The sequence below is a fragment of the Psammomys obesus genome, unplaced genomic scaffold (genome assembly GCF_907164565.1).
Source record: "Psammomys obesus unplaced genomic scaffold, mPsaObe1.curated_primary_1811, whole genome shotgun sequence".
Taxonomy (NCBI): domain Eukaryota; kingdom Metazoa; phylum Chordata; class Mammalia; order Rodentia; family Muridae; genus Psammomys; species Psammomys obesus.
Genome location: NW_026587032.1, coordinates 1306909 through 1330944, shown reverse-complemented (window position 1 = coordinate 1330944; position 24036 = coordinate 1306909). Strand labels below are relative to the sequence as shown.

The 24036-nt window shown below is 42.8% G+C and overlaps 1 protein-coding gene across 2 annotated transcripts in view; it reads right to left on the bottom strand.

Annotated features, from left to right (window-relative positions):
* The window catches only part of Fstl4 (follistatin like 4), a 398369-nt gene that overhangs the window by 349761 nt on the left and 24572 nt on the right, over positions 1-24036 (bottom strand). The gene's annotated exons all lie outside the window — the stretch shown is intronic.

The window sequence follows — 24036 nt, the reverse complement described above, 5'->3', positions numbered from 1 at the left end:
ATACACTGGTTTGGCAGAGGACCGCAGGTATGGTACCCAGCCCCTATGGGGAGCAGTTCACCGGGATCTGACGACGTGCTCTTTTGGCCTCCTCCAGCAACTGCATTTAGATGCACAGGCTCGCCAACACCCGACACACGCAGACACATGATTGATAATAAAGTTAAAACGATCCAAAACATTGTTAATCCTGCAACGCCTTCTTTATGCGAAGTTTGGGCCAGTTCCAGGTATTAAAAAGGACCCTGGCCCAGGGGTGTGATCCCATATGTCCTCATTTCTATGTACTTATAATGGCCCCCAGGGGAAAAAAAATCGAGTGGTCTCTGATTATAGCCAATTCCTAGTTTCTAAAGGCCAAAATCTCATGGACAGGTCCAGGTCACTGGGCCAAGCTAAGCCCTTTGCTTCTCCTAATCTGCTCCCAAGGATATTTTTGATGCCAGCTCTGTGCAGTGTAATAAGAAAACTATTTCAGAAACTACCCAGGTACCACAGGATGCCTGCATTAATATTCAGTTGAACAGGGAGCTTCAGAGGAGATACACATTACCACAAAATCAAAGGACGATTTGCCTTGATAAATGCCAGCATTTCAAATTCAGCTGGAAACAAGGAAAATTATTTTTTAAGAGAATCTTCGAACATGGCACTGAATAATGTGCAAATTCTCAGGCATGGAGGATGGAGGGAGAGTGTACCAGGATGAGAGGATGAGAGGAACCGGAGGCCGCTCGCTGGGTGAGTACACAGCAGGCTCAGGATGAGGACGAAGGTACCAGTGAGGAGAATTGAAGGGGGAGAGGCCGGAAACACAGCCGTGGCTTCAGCGATGCCCAGCCAAAGAGGAAAACCACAAAGGCTGAGATAAACCAGAACGGGGTCCAGACCCCTCAAGTGACCCCTGGTGGGGACCGGTGGAAGACTCGTTACCACGCAGAGGTGGGCAAATTAGCTGAGGCACAACGCTCAGCGGTGCTGGGTCTGACACCAGGAAACAAATGCCGGACCCTGGGGGACCACCTGGGTCAGAGTTTAGAGAAGGGACACGTGGACGCGGAAATGATTATAAACAGGGCATAATCCCAAAGCCAAGCCATCTTCTCTCAAGCTGCTCCTCAGCAGCTTGTTCCGGGCCCTGGCACCTCCAGCCTCTACCAACCAGCGCACACAGCACTGTGAATGAAGAGGTATTCCCGGGTAGCTCTTAGGCTCCCAGGAAAGCCTTCACAAGTCTGTGATCATGGTCGGGGATCGCATTCGCGTTACAGAAAGTGGATGCCCACGTACGTGCCATCTTCTCAAACAACAGGACACTGTCCCGGTCATTTCTTCGAGTCCACGTTTGCTTCTCGCGGGAGTATTGAGGGCCGGGCAGCTAGCTCGGTGGATAAAAAGCACTTGCCACACAGGCACGGGGACCTTGAGTTTGGGGTCCCCAGACCCTATGGAAAGTCAGACGTAGCATGCATAAGTACACTTCTGAATGGAAGCGCAGCGCGGCACGTATGTGGGGGTCACAGGTCAGCTCGCAGGAACTGGTTCTCTCCTTCTACAGTGCGGATCTGGGGGGATGGTGGGGGGATGGAACTCGGGTGGCCAGGCTTAGCAGGAAGCACCCTTACCCACTGAGCCATCTCACTGGCCCCCCCGACTAATTTTCATGCTGATTTTTAAACAGGCCAAATTGACTAAACTTTCTATTGTTTGGGATAGCCCTCGTCCATTCTTTGGGGATACTTGTTTGAAGCTTGTGGGAGCTGCTGTGGTTTCTTAACCAATGAAAAGCAGCTGCAACTCGACATTTTGTAATCCGCAAATGGAGACAATCTTAGCTTCGTCTTTAATGCCTGTTTTCAGTTCTGCATTCTCCTGTCGCCAATGTCTTCCTTAAGCTTGATATTAAGTGCTGCACGGTGGGCACAGGGGCACATGTTTGGAATCCCAGGACTTGGGAGACTGAGGCAGGAGGATCACCACATGACTGAGGCCAGCCTGAGGTATGGCCTGAGACCCTGGCCCCGCCTCCTAAAATGAAAAAGGCGCAGACAGGGTGAGCACTTTTCGCTTGTTTCTGGCTCCTAGGAGAAAACCTTTCGTGTCTCTCTATTTAAGGGAGTCTTTGGCAGAGGTTTGTTCACTATACTAACGCGATCCATACACACATTTACATGACTGAGTTCCATGTAAGTAATGTGCTGGGTAAAGCTGCCTATCCCCTCGCTCACTCGCTTACCCACCCACCGTTTCCCTTTGTTGGTGTGAGGGTTGGGATGGAGGCAGTTTCTGTTCACTCAGGCAGCCTCAGTACTATAAAAGAACAGGTGCTTGGTACATATTTGTTGAATAAAAAATAAAATAAAATACATATGTCTTGAATTTTATCAAGTGCCTCTTCTGAATTTATGGAGATGATTATTTTTTTTTCCTTAGCCTTATTAACAGGGTGGTTTATAAAGTGGATTTTATAATGCTCTATCCTCTCTGGAATGAGCTTGTCTAACTCATGATGTACTTCTGAAAACACAATCTTGGGGGCTGAAAAGACGGCTCGGCCGGTAAAAGCGCTTGCTCTCTTTTCTGAGGCTCAGGGTTCAGTTCCCAACATGCACGGTGGCTCACAACCATCTATAAAACTCCAGTCCCAGGGGATCCGAGGCCCTCTTCTTGCCCTCCTCTGGCTTCCACAGGCACCATACACATGTGGCGTACGTCTATACATGTAGGCAAACACCCACGCACATGTAATTAAAATAAGGACATATTTTCAAAACACGGCCTTGAATACTGCCTGCTGTGTTTTTAAAATATGTTTTGTACTGATTCACCTACGATTTTATGTTTATAACTCATAAATGAGGTTGGTGAAACTTTATACGGGTGTAGGAACCAGAGGAGGCTAGCTTTATGTAATGAATTTAGAAGTTTTCCTATTACCATGCCTTGCTATAGTTTAACTAAAACTAAGAGAGGCTGGCTCCGTAGTCCGAGGGGGGTAATCTTAGCACGCGGGAGGGAGGACGGCAGGGCAAAAATTCCAGGACCAGCTTTTTCTACAAAGTGAGACCTTGTTTCAAATTGGAATAAAATTGACATGGAAGTGGGATTACCTCATCTTTTAAGGTTTCTCCCTTATATTTCTTCTGTTATTGATTAAGCTGAGAGAAGAGATTAAACTTGCCCAGCATCTGTCATTTTGGGCAGTGGCCAGTAGATATTAAAGTCCCTAAACTTGACTACAAGGCTGATGATGGAGCCAGGTAGATTAGAGGCTAGCAACTCTTCCTGGCCCCCAGCAGGTTGACGACATCTCCTCGGCAAGGTGGATGGTGGGAGAGACGTACTCAAGTTTAATATTGGAAAGACCAGGCTTGGGGACACCTAGACAGTCTTCTTATTGGGACGGGTGAGAATAAGCAGCACGTTAGTGCTGAGGCAGTGACAGTTCTCCAGTATGGTGGAGAAAGGAATAAAGGGAAAGAATGGGAAAGAGGGGAACACGGGGTAGGAGTTGCCGGCGCAGAGGCAGAGGCAGAGGGAAGGGCAGTGTGGTCTCAGCTGATGTATGTGGAAGCTGTGTGGTGATTTGCCAGCACTGAAGAAGCGTTCTGCAGTTCTCAGTGTGAGCCATCGTGAGGCAATTGTGCCTGAATATGCTGCTTCGGGAAGCAGGAATCTCCGTAAACCCCACCCCCACCCCCACCCCCACCTCTCTGGAACACAAAACAAATGGTGCTGTGCTACCAGTGTGGCCCTGGTACAATGCTACTAAAGTGAGTCCAGCTCTGCCAGCCATGAGTCAGGGCAGAGTGCTCTACGTACATTCCACTCCTGCCAACAGTTCCGCAGATACTTTAACTAAAGAAACAAGGATAAAGAGTGTGAAGCCTGGAAGGCAGTGGAGCAAAGGGAGGTTCTAGGACACTTCGGAACTTAGAGTGCTGAGTCTACCCCATAGACTCTGCCGTCATGACATGTCCCCTGATCTAGTAGAAGGACCCCATACTTCTCACACCCGAGAAGAAAGCAGACACTTAGGTGTTGTGCCAAAATATGCAAATCCTCACCGAACAAACAAAATAAAACAAACAAAACAGGGAAACTAATACTACAAAATTCAATTGGAAATACGCTCAGTACTCCCAGCAAGTTGATGTCTAAAAACACCACCAAGAGAAGGCTGTTCCCTTAAACATCTCTAACACAAAATTAGAAGAGATTCAGGACCAACAGACCATAAATCTCAACATAGAAACATGGAAGACCAAGGCAACATGACTTATTCCCAAAGGCAGAATTCTTTAACAAATAACTACCAAGATAAAGTGGATGAAATGCCAGATAAAGAATTTTTAAAAAGTGGCTTTTAAAAATGTATAATTTTTCAAGAAAATACAAGGAAGCAGCTGAAAAATTAAGGAATACAATGCAGAATACTAATGGTCACTCCAGAAAGAGAGATGGGGGAGAGGGACAAACAAAATTGTATAAATGGAAAGCTCATTGAGTCAAATAAACTTGCTGCAAAACCAGTACATGAGATTAAGCAGAAGAGAGGATTTAAGAGTTTGAGAACAAAGTTGAGAAGTGAAAACATTCAAACAATAATTAAGAGAAAAATTAAATAAATTATGAGCCGACATGTCAAAAACTTGTGACATATTAAAAGACCAAACTGACTTTTTTTTTGTATAGAATAAAGTTCTACAGCATACACTAAAGCCATACAAGTATATAGTTATAAAATAAAAGCAGACATCTTCACAAATCTTGAGAAAGATTTGAACGCCTAGGTATGGAAGGCACTTAGACCCACAACAAACATACCAGAGTCTACAACAAAAAACACACACTGAAAAGTACAAGAAATGAGTATGACTCTCTACATAGGTGGACCCATTAGAATAACTGTTTTCAACAGAAACCCTCAAAAAGAAGAACACATGGAATGAGGGTCTCTAGGTCCTGAAAGAAAACAACTTCTAAACCACATAACTATAGGAGGCAAAGTTGTTCTCAGCACTGAACAAGAAATAAAGATGTTCCAATATAAATATAATATAAAGGAGTTCATAATCAGAAAGCCAATATTATAAAAAAAACTTAATGCAATTCAATATACACAAGAGAAAGAATAAAAATAATCATTACCATTCAGGAAAAAAATTCTAGTAGAAGTATAGATCTGCAAGCTAAAATTAAGAAGAAAAAAAACATCAGAAAAATAAGAAAATGATAGGAATTAGGTTATAGCTTTGCTTATATCTTTGAATGTGACTTCAATTAAAAGACATGGACTAGATGTCTAGATTGAAAAAAAAAGATTCAACTGTTTGCTGAATGCATAAAAAGCATGTCTTGGTAAAGACAAACATAGGCAAAGAATGAGAGGATGGAAAATGACCTTCTAAGCAAATAGAATCTGGAGAAGTACAGCAATATCTATGCTTCTACCCAACAAAGAAAACTCTAAGCTAACATTAGTCAGCAAAGCAGACATCAAGAAAGAATGATGATACTGGGCATGGTGGTGCATGCCTACAATCCCAGCACTTTGGGAGACAGAGGCAGGTGGATCTCTGTGGGTTCAAGGCCAGCCTGGTCTACAAAGTGAGTCCAGGACAGCCAAGGGTACACAGAGAAACCCGTCTTGAAAACAAAACAAAACAGAAAGAAGGAATGATGGTTGTAAATATATATGCCTTGAATGTTGACACCAAAATACAGAAAATAAGCACGACTGGACAAAAAGGAATAGACAGACAGCTACACCTTAGTGGTGGGTAACTTTAGATTTCTCCTCTCACTGATAAGTCATTCAAGCTAGTAATCAACAATGAAATCTCCAGAGTTAACTCATGCTATATGTATCAACTGGACTTAACAGGCATCTGCAGAATGTTCTATCCAGCAATCATAAGATAAACCTTCTTTCAGTAGCACATGGAGCTTTCTTTAAAACAGATCATGTTCCAGGGTCGGCGTGTCCAGCCTGCAGCTCCTGGGCCGTATGTAACATATGCAGCCAAATTACTTGGATGTGGCCCAACATGGAATCGTAAGCTTGCTTAAACATTATGAGATATTTTTGGAAGTTGTTTGTAACCTGATGGCCCATTCTTGAGCATAAGCTTCATAGATAGCAATTCCGTGCGGCTGTTTCCAAAAGTTTGGACAGTCCTTTACTCGTTAAAATAAGACTTAAATATTTTTTAAAAATGGCATAATTTCTTGTGCCTTGTGAGGTAATAATAGGATAATCCTAGATATCAACCACCAGAGAAATTACAGATACTGTGTAACGCATGCAGAGGCTTTGAGGTGATGAATCAGTAGCACACTGAAGAAATTGGGGAAAATAATTTTTTCCTCAATTCTGACGAAAATGGAAATACGTCAAAGTCTGTGGGATACAATGAAGTCTATTCTAAAAAGTTAGTTTCCATTAAAGAATGCCTAGATGAAAAAAAAAATTATAAAAGAAATCTCAAGTCATGTAATGGTATGCCTCAAGATCTTTGAAAAACAAAAATAAGCTAAACTCCAAGCAAGAAGGAAAAATTATTAAAAATTAGAGCGGAAATTATTGAGATGAACTCTGAAAGAAAAAAGAACCCAAAGGATGAATGACAAAGACTTTGCTCTTCAAAGAAAAATAAGATTGACAAATCCTTAGCCAAACTAGGCCCCCGAAAGCAAGAGGAGACTGAAATGAATTGAGTTAGAGGTCAAACAGGAGATATTATCCCCAAACTACCGAAATCCAGGAACCATTGAAAATCATTCTGAAAACTTGTGCTCTAATAAAGTGGAGTACTAGATAAAATGATTTTCATTTTTGGTATACATTGTTTACCAAAATTAAACAAAGAGGAAATTAAAAAAAAAAAAAAAACACTTCATCAAGGGTCCTGGAGAGGTGGCTTACTAGTTCATAGCATTTGTTAATTTTGCAGCAGCCCAGGTTCTGTTCCCAGCCCTCACATGGTGGCTCACAAACACCTGTTACTCTAGTTCCAAGTGATTCAAAGCCTTCTTTTGACCTTAGCAGGAATCATACATGGGTGTGGTATATGGATATACACACATGCAGGCAAAGCACTCCTATACATACAATAAAATACATCTTAAGAACCTTAGTAAATAAAAGAAAATGAGATTATGTAGAAACGAAGTTTCCCAACAATGAAAACCAGATTTTCTTTCTGAATATTAGAGACTTTGAAGAACTAATGACACTGTTCTTTGAGGTATTCCATAAAACAGGAAGGGTGAGACTGCTTTCAAATTCATGCTGTGAGCCAATATTACTTCAATACTCAACTTGGATATGGGCACAACCCAAACTGAAAATATAAATGGACATCTTTGATGAACACACACAAATCCTCAGCAAATATATACAAGACAATCTTAACAACATGTTTAGAACATCACATATTGTGATCAAGTTATTCTTAGAACATCAGGATGGTTCGACGTAGGCAAATAAAGAGGTGTTAAGTTAATCGAGAACAAAAATCATAGGACCAACTGAATAGACTCAGAAAAGAAAAATCACTTGACAAAATTTAACACACTTTCAAGAAAGTAGGTACAGATGGATAATGCCTGAACCAGGAAGAGGACATATACAACCAGCCCTCGGCAAACACGTTTAACTGCAGCACTCAAAAGGCAAAGGTAGGCAGATCACTGAGTTCAGGGCTAGTCTGGTCTACAGAGTGAGTTCCATGACAACCAGGGCTACACAGAGAAACCTTGTCTTGAAAACAAAACAAACAAACAGAAAACATTTCTCTAAAATTAAATAATCCACACTCTCACCATAATTATTTAATCTTCTACATTTAGTACTACATATTTTAGCTTGAGCAATAAGGCAAGAAAAATAAAAAAGGATACAAATGGAAATATACAAAGTTAAGTTATTCCCCTTTGCAAACAATATGATCTAAAGAATAAGGTTACTAAGATCCAAGACGCTAAAGACTCCTCTAAAAACTTTTAGACTTGTTAAACACATTCAGTGAAGTAGCATGATTTAAAATCAGTAGCCTTTAAATACACCAACAATGGAAGAAGTCCAAAACAATCACTTTCATAAAAGTCTGAAAAATAACAAGACTTCTGGAAATAAATCCAACCAAGGAGTTTAGAGAGCTGATGAAGGAAAATTACGAAACATGCATGAAATTGAAGAGCTTAGAAGAGAGATGGAGAAGATGGAGAGACTGTTCATGCTTACGGATCAGCAGAATCAGTACTGTTTACGTGGCCATATACCAAATGCAATCCACAATTTCAGCTCAATTTCTGTCAAAATTCTAATGATGTATTTCAAGACAACCTTATGAAGAAGCACAAAAAAACCTCCCCCCAAACAAAAGTGATTCAGAGAAAAAAACAACCAACCAGCAAGCTAAAGGGGTTATTAAATCCAATTTCATATTATGCTATAGAGACACAATATAAAAAAAACAGCACAGTATTGGCACAAAACAGGCACATGTACCAAGGGTGTAGAATTAAAAGACAACAACAACAAAACAAACAAACAAACAAACAAAGAGAAAAACAGAAATAAGCCCAGCTAACTATCACCAACTGGTTCTTGGGAAAGTTGACAAAAGCATAATTGAGGAGAAAAGATGGTGCCTTTAACAAATACTGCTAAGACGAAACAGATTCCCACCTGCAGAAAAATAAAACTAGATCAGGCAATATTTCTTCATTGATAGATGTCCAGGTAGGGCCTCAGAGCAAGAAACTGGAGGCAGGAACTGAATGAAGCAGAGACCACAGAGGGATGATACTTCCTGGCTGGCTTCCAGGATCACCTTCAGCTGCCTTTCTGAACTCAGTAACCCAGGACCACCTGCCCGGGCGCATCATCCTCCACAGTGAGCTGGGCCCTTCTCCATCTCAATTAGCAATCAGGAAAATGCTGCAGAGACATGCCCACAGGCCAATCTGATGAGGGCAGTTTCTCAGCTGAGTTTCCTCTTCCCGGGTGACTGCAGTTTGTTTCAAGTTGACAACGAAAGCTGACCACCACACCTGAACTGCAAAAATATTGTTTAATTTTTAGTTTTAATCCTGCAAAAGGAATCCAGGAAGAAGTGAACTTATTGGTGTGCACAAAACTTCCCTGAGGTCCGACTGTGACTAAGCTGGACCTAAACAGCACAAGGGGGCAAGGAAAAATATAGTCCCAACTTTAAAAAATGAAAATCCATTTTGAATAAGCCTCAAATAATAACATTTAAGTACAGATTTTGATGGTAACATGACACCAGGGAGACAGAAGTTAACTGAGAAAGAATGGCCTTGGTGCATGCACAGGTTTTACATGATCGCAATATTCTCAAATAAACTGTGTACTTGAACAGATCAAGATGACCTGCACACATTCTCTGTGCCTAGGGGAAAAAAATAGTCACTCAAGAAAGCCAAAAGAGTTATTACTAAGGCATCCAGACCAAAATTACCAAGCTCCACAGAACATAATAACCAAACTCCAAGAAAAGGGACCTCAGTTTACCCAAGCAGATCTGCAGGTTATCTAGAGTCTACATCAGCAGACACAGCCTTTAGAGTATGGCTAAAATATAAGAAACTGCACAGAATCAACTAACCTGGGCCCATAGGTGCTCACAGAGACTGAACTGACAACCAGGATGCCTGCATGGGACTGACCTAGGCCCCTCAGCATGTGTGTTACAGTCTTCTTGTGGGACTCCTGACAGTGGAAGCAGGGGCTGTCTCTGACTCTGTTACCTGTTTGGGGACCCTTTTCTTCCTTACTTAGAGAGGAGGTGACTAGTCTTACTGCAACTTGATAATGCCATGGTTTTGATACTCATGGGAGGCCTGCCCTGTTCTAAAGAGATATGAAGGAAGAGTGAATGGGAGAGAGAAGAAGAGCGGTGGGAGGAGGGACAGGGATAAGAAGAGAGAGGGGAAACTGCAGTCGGGATGTAACATATAAAAGAAGAATAAATTAAAAAAAATAAAGAATGTAGCTAAAACATTGGGGAAAAAGGCTTTAAATTTTAGCATTAAACTACAATTAAAAGGACCAAGTGAACATTCTTAACTGAAAATTAAATAACTGAAAGAATTAAACACATTTAACAGCTAACAAAAAGGAGTAGTTTTATGAGAGCTAGGTCAGTAGAAACCAGACTGAAGAGCTGTGATGAAAAACACAAGAATTAAAATTATATGTGTGTAAGAGACACATAACCCAGTGAAAAGGTCAAACACAGGTGTAATTGGAATTTGAGAATAAAGGGAAAGAAGGAATTGAGCAGAATTGGTATTTGAAGACAGAATGGTTGCAAATTTTCTTTTAATTAATGAGTGACAGCAAGCCAGAAATTGGAGACGTCTACAAACTCTAACCACAATCAACACAAAGAAATCCATCCCTGGGTTCTCACAGCAAAATAACCAAAGGCTGTGAACAAAAAGAAATCTTAAAACTAGCCAGAGAGCAGCTGATGGAGACGGAGCACAGAGCGTCTCCAGAAGAGCAGCGTGAGGGTGATGCCTGCTCCTGAGGAGAAAGGAGAACCTGAAGACAAGGAAATGACACCCTTAAAAATGTGGGAGGCCAGGCCGTGGTGGTGCACGCCTTTAATCCCAGCACTCTGAAGGCAGAGGCAGGCAGATCTCTGAGTTCCAGGCCAGCCTGATCTACAAAGTGATTTACAGGACAGCCAGGGCCACACAGAGAAACCCCGTCTCCCCACCACCACCAAAAAAAGAAACAAACAAAAAGCCTGGAAAACAAAGCCTTGGAATTCCTCATCCTTTTTGAAAACAGGTTATTGGAGCTCAAGAGATAGCTCAGTAGTTGAGAGTGCATGCTGCTCTTGCCAAGGACTAGAGTTTTGCTCCAGGCATCTATCTATGTCAGGTAGCTCACAACCACCTGGAACTAAAGCTCCAAAGGATTCAGTATCAGCATTGCCTCTGGGACCATCTGCATTCACGTGTGTGTGTGTGTGTGTGTGTGTGTGTGTGTGTGTGTGTGTGTTGTATAAGAGGCATATAAGATCTAAAATACATCTTTTTTAAAATTCAGATGCAATGCTGTGAACTAAATGAAGGTGAAATAACGGTCTATTTAGTCAAACAAAATTTGAGATGAAGCGTTGCAGCTTGACAACAGCCGTACAAAACGAAAATGCAAGCAAAAGGAAAATTATTGAGATGAATGCACATCCATGCAAGGAAGAATAAGAAGTGTCATAAAGGATTAAAAGGTAAAAATAAATATCTTTTAAAATACCGTTTAACATTAATGACTTATAGGGTAAAAGCTAACTTACATGACAATGTCACTGAAGGTCAAAAGGTCAAATGGAATAGAAGTGCTGGACTGTCTGAGAACTATCCTCCCAAAACTGATTAAAAATATAAATATTTCTGTTACTGGAAATTTTGGGGAGTCCCACACCGGGCGCCATATTTCTGGGAAAGCTGGCTTCCCTTTTTGGAAGCCTTAACGAATGGACTCAAAGGAAGCTTGAGGAGACTTTTTGTTTTAGAATTTAAAAAACTCAGCTGCCTAAAGGAGGAAGGTGGGGAAGAGAAGTGAGAAAGCCACACCTTCTGAGGTTGGCACTAAGGTCAGCAAGTGAGCACAGGCCAGACAAACAGCTGTATGGCAGGGGTGAGGGTGCTTCAGAGAAAGAATGAGTGTCTGGAAAAGCAGGCCCAGGCTTTGGAAAGCATCTGAAAGAAGAAAAAGAGAGAGATAAAATAAAGAGAAAAGTTACCCTTTTCTCAGTCACCCAGAAGCTTGGATAGGCTTAACCCAGCCACATGGCTGTGACTCCATACGTGACTATATGGGCAGGGAAGGCACATCGTCTCATTAAAGAAATAATGATTTCTGCCATCTCCTTAGCATGTTGAGCAGGATCAGCCTTCCTGAGGGGAAGTCCTTTAGGCATATGACAGACTAGCCCAAGTGATCTACCCAGAGGTAGATTCTTTTGGCCTAGAGGAAGCAGCTTTTCCATAATGGGCCTTCCATGGTCCTACAACACCCCGAGGCCCATGAAACGGAACAACAATAAGAAGTGCCCACTCCAAACTAAGTTAAGTAAAGAATGGAAGTTAACAAGGAATGAAACAAAACAAACAAAAACACCTCTAACCACATGCTGCTTAGAAGAGATGCATGATAACTACAAGCCTATAAAAACTTGGAATGTAAAATTGTTCAAAAACAGATATACCTCATTAGTTCCAACCAAATAAAACTTGGTGTAGATAAAATAGATTCTAAAGCAAGAATTAATATTAGTGACAAAAACGAAGGTTCATAATATATACATCTAATAGGAGAACCTAAATAAACACACACAAAATGAAAGCTAAAAGAACTAAGAAGAGACATTTTTAGGTTACAACAATGATTACATTTAAGAAATCTCTATTAATAACAGAACAAGAGGTGGGAGAATCATTAAGAATATTGGAGAGGGGCTGGAGAGGTGTATCAGTGGGAAGGGTGCTTCCTGGGCAGACCTGAAGACCCATTTGGATCCCAGCGCCCAGAGTCAGAGGTGGCTGCATGCTTGTAACCATAGCAACTGTAGGGGGTGGAGGACAGAAGGGTAACGGGTCTACTGACTCCCAGCCTCACCCTAGGCTGTGAAGGACCCTGTCTCAAAGGAGTAAGAGTTATAGAGCAGGACACCGGACATCTTCCTCTGACCACTGAATGCACCTGCATGTGTGTGTACACACACACACACACACACACACACACACACACACACACACACAAATGCAGAAGAGCTAAACACCATGATCAAGAAGCCTGCCTTAGTGTTGCACATGATCACTGCCCCCAGCAACTGAGCTCCACACAGTCTCCATGGATCACTTATTATAACTTGCTGAGCCTCCAGCAAGTTTCAAGTTACGGGAACCGCTCTGAAACCATGTGCAGCTTTCCTACTTTAGTGACTTCAAAGTAGAAGTCAGTGACAAAGACGGTGAGGAAGATTTCCACAAACATTTGGCCCACAGGTCCCAAAGCATATCACATAACTTCCATAAGGGAGAATCACACAGCATCAAGCATCAAGACCTTCGGAGCAGAGTAACAATCGAATTGCGTTTTCACAAGGGCTGGAGTCAGTTCAGTGGGTGGGTACTTTCCTAGCATGCATGTGGCCTTGAGTTTGTTTCCTAACACTGAAAATACCAAGTGGGATATAGCAGGGTTGAGAGGAAAATAGCCTCAAATGCATGCTTGAAGGACAGTTTTTTAAAGACTTAAAATGAATGACCTAAGCATTTATCTTTAAAAAACTAGAAAAAAAAATAACAAGTTAAGCCCACAAAGGGTAGAAACCAAAGAAATATGACAGGAGCAGAAATCAATACAATAGGGAAGAAAATTGCACCCAGAAAAAGTTGGTTCTTCGGAAAGATGAATAGCTTGATAAATCCCTAAGAAAGCCAATCAAAGAGGGAGGGAGGTACAGGGATGCTGACAAATCACACGCCTTCCATTTCCAGTCTCACTGCTACACAATAGGGAACCATCATCTTTGCAGCAGATGTGCTAGATCAGTTGGCCATCCATATGGCAGGAAAGCTCAGCTCCACCTCAACAGCCCCACCAACACACAGGCAGAGGCCAGCTCTAGGTGGATGGTGTGTCTAGGGGTGAAGGGTCATGAAATGGAAACCCCGGTTGGCCTCAAGCTCCATCTTGGTAACCTTCAGGAGGATCGAGAGGTCTGTGGCAGTTACAGTAGAGCCTCGGAAAGAAGGCTGGGATCTTGATCAAAGCTGAGACATTTGTTCATTAAAGGGTGCAACAGATGTAGTGAAAGATGTAGAAGCTTCAACTCTCTGTGGCGGAGGATGATTTTAAACTTCTAATCCTCCTGGCTCCACCTCTCGAGGCGCCACACTTGATTTATATGATGCTGGAGGCTGAACCCGAGCCTTCAAGGAGAGCAGGCAAGTGCTCTGCTCACCGCACTGTGCCCTGAGCCCCACAGTGAGTCTTTTAGCAGAATGTAACACTGGGAACTGATTAAACAGATACGCATGTCCTATAGGAGATTTTTTTGAAGTGTATCTTTCTGACTCCAAATGTATAAAGTATCTCCATAAAAGGAAGGAAACAAACAAACAAACAAACAAACAAACCATGATCGTCTCCTTAGATGCTGAAAAAACGTTTGACAAAAGTCAACACCCATTCAGATTTAAAGTTTTGGAGAGATCAGGGATACAAGGCAAATACCTAAACATAGTAAAGACAATATACAGTAAGCCTATAGCCAACATCAAACTAAATAGAGAGAAATGTAAATCAATCCCACTGAAATCAGGGACAAGGCAAGGCTGCCCACTCTCTTTGTATGTCTTCAACATAGTACTTGAAGTCCTAGTCAGAGTAATAAGACAATTAAAGGAGATCAAAGAGATACAAATTGGAAAGGAAGAAGTCAAAGTATCACTATTCACAGATGATATGATAGTATACATGAGTGACCCCAAAAGTTCTTGAGCAAAGTGGCCAGATACAAAATTAACTAAAAAAAAAAAAGAAAAAGAAAAGAAAAGAAAAAAGAAAGACAAAAGAAAGAAAGAAATTAATAGCCCTCCTGTATACGAAAGACAAAAGGGGTGAGAAAGAAATTAGGAAAACAACACCCTTCACAATAGCCACAAATAATAAAAAGTACCTTAGTGTAACTCTAACCAAGCAAGTGAAAGAGCTGTGCAAAAAAATTTCAAGTCTTTGAAGAAAGGAATTGAAGAAGATATCAGAAGATGGAAAGATCTCCCATGCTCATGAATAGGTAGGATTAATATAGTCAAAATGGCCATTCTGCTAAAAGCAATCTACAGATTCAGTGCAATTCCCATCAAAATACCAACACAATTCTTTACAGAATTTGAAAGAATAATTCTCAATTCTCAATTGCTAAAACAATCCTGTACAATAACAGATCTTTTGGAGGTGTCTCCATCTCTTATCTCAAGCTGTACTGTAGAGCAACAGTAATAAAAACTGCATGACACTGGCATAGAAACCATCTGGAGGATCAATGGAATCGAATAGAAGACCCAGAAATAAACCCACACACCTATGGATACTTGATTTTTGACAAAGAAGCCAAAACCATACAATGGGAAAAAAAGAGAGCATCTTCAACAAATGGTGCCAGTATAACTGGATATCTAGGTGTAGAAAAATGCAAATAGATCCATATTCTCACCCTGCACAACACTAAAGTGGATCAAAGACCTCAACATAAAATTAGACAAACGTGTCAGAAGGAAAAGTGAGGAAGAGCCTTGAACTCATTGGCACAGGAGACAACTTCCTGAACAGAACACCAACAGCACAGGCTCTAAGATCAACAATAAATAAATAGGACCTCATGAAATGGAAAAGCTTCTGTAAAGCAAAGGACACTGTAATCAGAACAAAATGACAGCCTACAGATTGGGGAAGAATCTTCAACGCTATATCTGACAGAGGGCTAATATCCAGAATATATAAAGAATTCAAGAAGTTAAACAGTAACAAATCAAGTAATCCAATTTTAAAAATGGGGTACAGAACTAAACAGAGAATTCTCAATAGAGGAATATTGAATGGCAGATGATATGATAGTATACATATCATATGGCAGAGAAACACTTAAAGAAATGCTCAATGCCCTTAGTTATCAAGGAGATGCAAATCAAAACAACCCATCAGAATGGCTAAGTTCAAAAGCTCAAGTGACAACATATGCTAGAGAGCATGTGGAAAAAGGGGAACCCTCCTCCATTGCTGTTCTGAATGTAAACTTGTACAACCACTTTGGAAATCAATCTGGTGCTTTCTCAGAAAATTAGTAATAGTGCTGCTTCAAGATCCTGCTATACCACTCCTAGGCATATATACAAAATATGCTCAACTATACAACAAGGACATTTGCTCAACCATGTTCGTAGCACTCTATTCATAATAGCCAGAATCTGGAAACAACCTAGATGTCCCTCAACAAAGGAATGGATATAAATTGTAGAACATTTACACAATGGAATACTCCTTAGCTATTAAAAACAAGGAAATCATGAAATTTGCAGGCAATGGTGGGAACTAGAAAAGATCATCTCGAGTGAGGTAACCCAGAAGCAGAAAGACACACATGGCATATACCCACTCATAAGTGGTTATTAGACATATAATATAGGATAATCATACTAAAATCGATACTCCTAAAGAAGCTAAACAACAAGGAAGACCCTAGAGAACATGCTCAATCCTCATTCAAAAGGGCAAACATGATAGACATCAAAAGCAGGAGAAGACATGTAACAGGACAAGAGCCTGCCACAGAGAGCCTCTGAAAGCCTCTACTGATCGAGGTATTGAAGTAGAGGCTAAGACTCATAGCCAAACTTTGGGCAGAGAGCAGGGAATCTTATGAAAGAAGGGAGAGATAGAAAGCCCTGGAGGAGACAGGAGCTCCACAAGGAGACCAACAGAGCCAAAGAATATGGGTCCCTGGAGTCCCTGCAGAGACTGATACCTCAACCAAGGACCATGCATGGAGAGGACCTAAAAACCCTGCTCAGATGGAGCCCATAGACTCAGGCTCCAAGTGGGTTCCCTAGTAAGGGGAGCAGGGGCTTTCTCTGGCATGAACTCAGTGGCAGACTCTCTGATCACCTCCCCAAGGGGGGAGCAACCTTGCCAGTCCACAGAGGAAGACAAAGCAGCCAGTCCTAATGAGACCTGATAGGCTAGGGTCAGATAGAAGGGGAGGAGGACCACCCCTACAGTGGATTAGGGGAGGGGCATAGCAGGAGAAGAGAGAGGGGTGTGGGATTGGGAGGAGAGGGAAGGGGCCACAGCTGGGATACAAATTGAGTAAATTGTAATAAATAATAATAATAATAATAATAATAATACCCTCAAACAAATAAATAAAAAACATACAAATAGCCTAACTGAGAAATGAGCAAAAGATGTGAACAGTACATTGTTAAATAAGGGAATAGTACCATGTACAGAATCAACAATATGTCTTTTTATTTAAAGCTGTATTTTAAAATGTCAGATGTCTGCACAGATCTGGAGTGGCTATCATCTTCAAGCGACGGCAGGATTGGCTTTACTATTTGAAAATCTGGCTCTGTGAGCTCTCTCCAGGAGTGAGAGCTGTGTCCTACAGGGATGTTTTTCACAGTGTATCTTTTGTTTCTTTTCAAAAATCTTTTAGCACCTGGCTAACCAATTCTCTGTATTAAATTCCATTAAAAGATATATTTTTGGGTCTAGGAGGCAGCTTGGTTAGTTGAGTGACTAAGCATCCATGAAGCTCTGGATTCCATCTCCAGCACCACATAAATAAACTATGGGGGCACACACCTGCCATAGCTCAGCACTGGGGAAGGGGAAGCAAGAGGATTGAAAGTTCAAGGCCATCCTGTGCTCCACAGAGAGGCTAGAGCCAGCCAGAGGCACATGAGACTCTGCTGACAGACAGACAGACAGACAGACAGATAGATAGACAGACGAGTGGATGATTTGTTTTTTTGAGACAGGGTATCCCTATGCAAACCAGGCTGGCTTCAAATTCACAGAGATCTGCTTTAAACTCCACAATTACTGTGACATCTGTTTTTCTGACTTACCAATTCCAGTTGAGGGTAACTGGCCAACAGAACAGGTGGAAAGAGCCAGAGGTGATGGATGATGACTCCAAGGAAACCGTCTTCTGGACACAAGAGGACTGATACACACACGGGCCCCCAAAGACTCTGGCAGTGCACAGGAGACTCACATAGGTTCAAGTCAGACCAGACAGGTCTCAGCACTGGTACAGAAGTGGACACAGTGACCCACCCCTCACCAAGAAGCTATTTGCCATTGATACCTGCTGGCAAAGGGAAAATCTGTTTTCTCCAGTGTCACTGATGGGTATCAAACACGTGCCAAAACAGGCCCCATGCCTAGGAACACACACAAAACAAATTTTCTGGGTTTTTTTTTTGTGTGTGTGTGTGGGGGGGGGGGGCTTTTGTTTCTTTTTGTTTTGGCATTTGTTGCTTTATTGGGGTTATTTGCTTGTTTGTTTTGAGCTTTGTTTTGGGGGTTTTGTTTGGTTTTGAGGGAAGGGTATAGAGAGGGGGAGTATATAAAACTGGGTGGTTGGGGAAGTGGGCAGGATCTTCGAGGAGCTAAAGGAGGGCAAAAAATAATCAAAATAATCTGAATACAAGACAATTAGTAATTATGACACTACCTCAAGTTCACAAGGCCTCAGTACCAGAAAGCAAAGATCATGGAATAGATTAAATGCAGAAAAAGATTTCAGAGCCCTACATTTAAAAGAATAAATGGGGGCTGGAGAGAAAGGACAAGAAGTACATTCATAGAAGGACCGAAAGGCATGTTCATCATTGCTCACAGCATGCTGCATAATAGCCTAGAACGGAGACCAAACCAAATGTTAATCAATGGGAGAATGGACAAATAAACCGTGGTGCAACTGAACAATGGGAAATTTGACGGCAACGAGAAAGAACACACTTCTGCCACACAAGAACGAATTTGGGCGAGTCTCAAGAGCAAGTGTTGAATGAAAGAAGAGAACAACACATAAGATTTTACTCCTTTTGAATTCTAGAAACAAGCCATCTGGCGATTAGTGGTAAGCTTTGGGAGGAGAATGAGAGGGATCAAGGGGAGTCGGGCAGAATGTTCTAGGTCGTGATTTTGGTACAGCTCCCACAGACGTGCTCGCTTTGTCTAAATTAGTTGAGCTCCACACTCAGGAAATGTATGCTTTGCTGTGTATTTGATATCTATCTGTTGAAATTAAAACTGTAAGAGATTAAGAGTGCACATTGGAGGTTTGCTGAACAGAGGGAGCAAGTTTCAGTCTCTACTGTAAATTATAGAGCAGATAATGTAGAAGGTGAGGACAGCTCTTTGAATGTCCCTCCAAAACAGAACTTAATCGCCGCAGTAACAGAATAGGTCACAGACTAAGGGTGTTGCCAGAAAAATGAACTGGTTATCCCAGGAATGGGTTCCTGATAAATTAATAACTCAGGCTGAATTGTCCTCTGGTACATGAGTGAGTGCGTGCGTGCGTGCATGCGCGCGCGCGCGCGCGCGCGCGTGTGTGTGTGTGTGTGTGTGTGTGTGTGTGTGTGTCTTTACTGTGTGATGCCCTCTAAGCCCTCTCCACGTGTTGATGCCATGCTCTTGGATCTTTTAGTCTCCAGAACTATATGAAGCAAATCTCTGTTCTTACAGATAACCCAGCCTTGGGCAATCTCAGTGCCGGTTCTATTGGGAAAAAAGGCTCTACCCTGCTAAGGACCACACTCGAAGGAAGGGGCCCAGGCAGGACTCTACACCAGCGTCCGAAACAGCACCCCACACTCTCCTGCCACACAATATAAGTAGCCCACAAATACTCACGAAAAATATGACACAGATGAAGACCTGGGCTTTGAGATCAGAGGGCTCCAAGCTTGTCCTCATCAGATTCCCCTAAACCCATAGATGTCTCCTTTGTCAAATCATATAAGCTTCCTAACCTTCAGTTTATGTGTCTCTGAAATCTAGACAGGGATAGAATATTCATATGGAGTAGCGTTAACGCTGATGACAGCGAGCCTAAACCTAGCTTAGCAGGTATTCGGCCCGGGAGCCTCCAATGTTAATCAGCAAGGAAGACACACAAGATCATCTGAGGAAGAAGAGACGTTCATTGCCTCCGAGGCGATAGAGGATAAATCCGGATCTGTCTTTTCAGTCCCCGAGGGCACAACTCCCTAAAAGCCAAGGAAACAGAAGTGAATTCATTGACATGTGGACGTTGGGGCCCTGATGACTCGTCAAAGGAAGAAATGATTTTCTGCGAAAGGCATCCAGCCAGATGGTTATAAATGAGTGTGAGCACACAGGCCTTTCTTAATGACTAAATTTCTTTAACTAAAAATCTAATTTTATTGTGGTATAAATCACACTTTCTTGAAGTAGGGAATTAATTTTAGATTTTTCATTCACTGTTCATAACCTTTCCATGAATCTGACAGCCAAATCATTCTAAATGTCATTTAACCAATACAATACAACAGCTTTATTCCTCGTTGTACCCTTCCTGAATCCATTATCTCCCACTATAATGTAGAAGAACTTAAGTAAAAAAGAAATTACCATTTCAAAAAGCTGCAGTTTTACTGTGCAGTTGAACAGCATAATCTTTATTTTTAAATCAATATAATGTGAGTGCTGAGTAATATTTTTCCGAATCCAGAAGTGCTTCACTACCAAAAAAAAAAAAAAAGAGTTTGAGGGCTGTCTAAAGTGTTTGAACAAAGCACCTCCAATGCCAGGCCTGGAGCCCTCCCTTCCTCCCACCCCGCCATGTCCATCTTAGGGACAGAGCCTGAGGATCAGGAGGTGGCAGGCGTGCCTTCCCCTGACCATAGCTGTGACTCCTCAGCCAAGTTCCCAGCCATGCCTGGGTTTAGGAAAGTGGGATATGACAAGCACCTTCAACTGAGAAGTGACGGTCCAGGAGGCCAGGGTATACAGATTATTAGAGGCTTATCCCGCTGTAGATGGCCAGGACCACGGGGGTCACGGTGTCACTATTCCAAGGCAGAGGCCCCCATGGCAGCTCCTCTCTCCGGCCATAGAGGAAGCTGCTGCCGTCAGGATTCCTCAGAGCTTAGCTTCCAGAACATGTTACAAAAGGAAGCCCACACACTCGGTTTCTGAACCGCCGCGTGCGGAGACCGACACCCCTTCGATGCTGAGATGCCAACAGCAAGTTTCTCCTAACAGAGAGGCTCACAGAACCAAGGCCGCCTTAGCAGGCATCCTTGCACCTCCTCCACAGACTCATTTGAATTTTAAAAACTCCACTCTACCCACTTTCATTTTCACTAGCAAGACACCATTCTGCAATTAAAATCTCCTCCTGGACTGACAGCAGACAGCTAAATTAAGCAGTGTCTCGTGTGGCATGGGTTCCATGACTGACTCCCACTCACTGAGCAGGCACAAGCATTTTGTAGGATCTCTCTCATTTGGGTGGCTGAACTAGCGCAGAAGGAAAGCCATTGCACTAGGAGGCTTCCAGGCATGTGCCTCTGAAGCTTCTGGGCCAGGTGGTAGAGGAGGCTGGAGAGTTGACTCCAAACTGGGGGTTAGCTTGAGATCCAGGCTAAAGAATCAGGAAGGTAGGAGGGGCTGGGGAGATGGCTCAGTGGGGCACAAGCCTGCTCAGCGAGCCTGCATCCAGAGCTGTAGATAGATAGATAGATAGATAGATAGATAGATAGATAGATAGATAGATAGATAGATAGATAGATGGATGGATGGACGGATAGATAACCAGAAAGATGAAGTTTTGTTTTGTTTTGTTTTGTTTCTGAGAAAAAAGGACATCTCCTGTTTTCTCCACTCATACAGAGCCTACTCAGGTATCCAATAAAGAACCAAGCCATAAGGCTCCTGAAGATGTCAGCTAGGGGAGAATTCATAGCCCATCTCCTTCCTCCTAAAGAACAGGGTCACGATGGCTGTCTGGAGTTACGGAGCTGTGTGTCAACTCCTGTTACCGCGCCTTAAAGCCAGGCCAATGAAAAAAGGTGAAGCTGCGAAGTGGAGACATTTAGACGCTGGAGTAGCTGAGGGAGTTTGACTCACATCACAGATGCTGACACCTGTCCATCATCAGCCCTGCCCAGAGGCTGCCTGGGCAGATGAGGCCTGCCTTGCTTACATACTACCACAAGAGTCCAATGGGGAAGGGGCAGGAGCAGAGCCTGGCCACACGGACAGAGACAGTATGGTTCTCTCACACTTTGGAGCTGAGACACAAACAGGGAGGTGAGCACATTTCGTATGCCCTCTGTTTTCGGTCTAAGCACAAACGCGCCTTTGTGAAAAGATGATCTGGATGCTCGTTTTCTTGTTCAAAAGTAACAGAGGGCCGGGGAGATGGCGCAGAGGGGAAAGGACTCCCCAAGCAAGCGGCAGTTGTGAGGACTGAGGTTCAGATCCCCAGTGCCCATGTAAGTGCTGGCTGGTCATGGCACCCAGCCTATAACGCCAGCACATGGGTAGCACAGACAGAGGCTCAGGCTAGCTAGGCCTGCCAAATCAATGAGCTCTGGGGTTCAACTGAGAGACCGTGCCTCAGTGCAAGATGGAAGTGATTAAGGCACACACTTAACATCGATCCACGGTCTCTTCACACACATGCATGGTGTGGGGGGTGAGGGACTGAGCCCCGTGCAGCTGGTAATCCTGTCTACTCAGGAGATGAAGGCGGAAGAATGGCCAGTTCAAGGCTACCGAGAGACTTTAAGGGCAGCCCAAGCAACCTAGTGAGACTCTATTTTAAAAAGCAAACCAGGCCTGGCAGTGCATGCATGCCTGTAATCCAGCATTTGGGAGGCTGTGGCAGGAGGATCTCTCTGAGTTGAAGGCCAGTCTGTTCTACATAGCAAGTTTCAGGACAGCTAGGGCTATGTAGAAAAACCATGTCTCAATAAAACAAGGGAATAACAATAACAACAAAAAATGGAACTCTGTGGTAAAGCATGTGCCTAGCATGTGTGAGGCCCTAACCTCCCAGGCTCACAGGATGAAAAAAGAAAAAAATATATATTAAACACACACACACACACACACGCACACGCATTTGTATGTATGTATATATATATATATATATATATATATATATATATACAGATAAAATCTGAATACTAAGATTTTAAGTTGTAGATAGCCATAAAGTTTTATACAGTAATGTTTTTTGCTTGCACCTTAAGAAGAGAGGCTGCTTCTGTTCTTGAGGCCATCCTCCTTCCACAGCAAAGGTAGAGCTACCTCAGCTACAGCACAGGGAACCACCAACCTGAATTACACGGGATCAATACAGTCTCCAGTCCATCACTCCGCCCTATCAGAAATCAGGGCCTGAACCGAAGGACCCCTGAGAGCACAGACAGGCACTTGACACTTGTATCTCTCTGACAACCCAACAAATTAAAACCTAATGATCATTCTGACGGGAAAAGTAATCCATGTCGCCCTCGAAGAGGCAATCACTGTGCACAGGACTCTCCTAACAGTCCACGGCCTGAGGCTCTGCTATGGCAGCCCGAGGGGCCTCGTCACTCAAATGTCATTTCCACCCAGTCCGAGGCAGGTGTGCTGAGACGCCGGCAGCCTGTGCGGAGCCTCTCACTGCTCTCTACAGTGTACCAGACTGTATACAGCATCCGTCTGACTTGTGGTCCTCAGAGCCTCTATCCTCAGTATGAGATCTAGGACTCCGAATACATCACTTCTCATCACAGAATGAAATCAAATTATATTAAGAACTGTTAAGTGAGTTTCCCCACTAGACTGGTAGGACACACTCTTGACTATTTACTGTATATATGTGTATATATATATATATATATATATATATATATATATATATATATACACACACACACACACACACACACACACACATACAAGTCAGTTTCCACAAAGCACAGAGAGGCCCTGTACTATATTGCCCACTCTGAGAAGTGTTTTGTTTGTTTGTTTTGTCTTGCTTTGAGATAGAGTCTCATATAGCCAAGGCTAGCCTAAAACTTGTTACGTTACCAAGGATGACTTGAAACTTCTGAACCTTTCATTTCCATGACTGGAGTGCTGGGATTACATGTGTGTGCCACTGGGTCAGAATTATGTGTTGCACAGGACCAAACCCAGGGCTTCGTGCAAACTACCAACTGAGCACTCTAACAACCAACTGAGTGTCAGTCCTATTTGAAAAGCTCCATACCCACCAAGCGAACAATACCACCCCTACCCCCTGCCGGGTCGTATACCAGCAATATAAACTCCATTGGAGAATTGAGGCCACCAGGCAGACATCTGAGAGAGGAGAGCAGAACGCAAGGGCAGTTGTACCAGGCAGGAGAGGGCAGGCAGCGGTTTTAACTACTCATTTA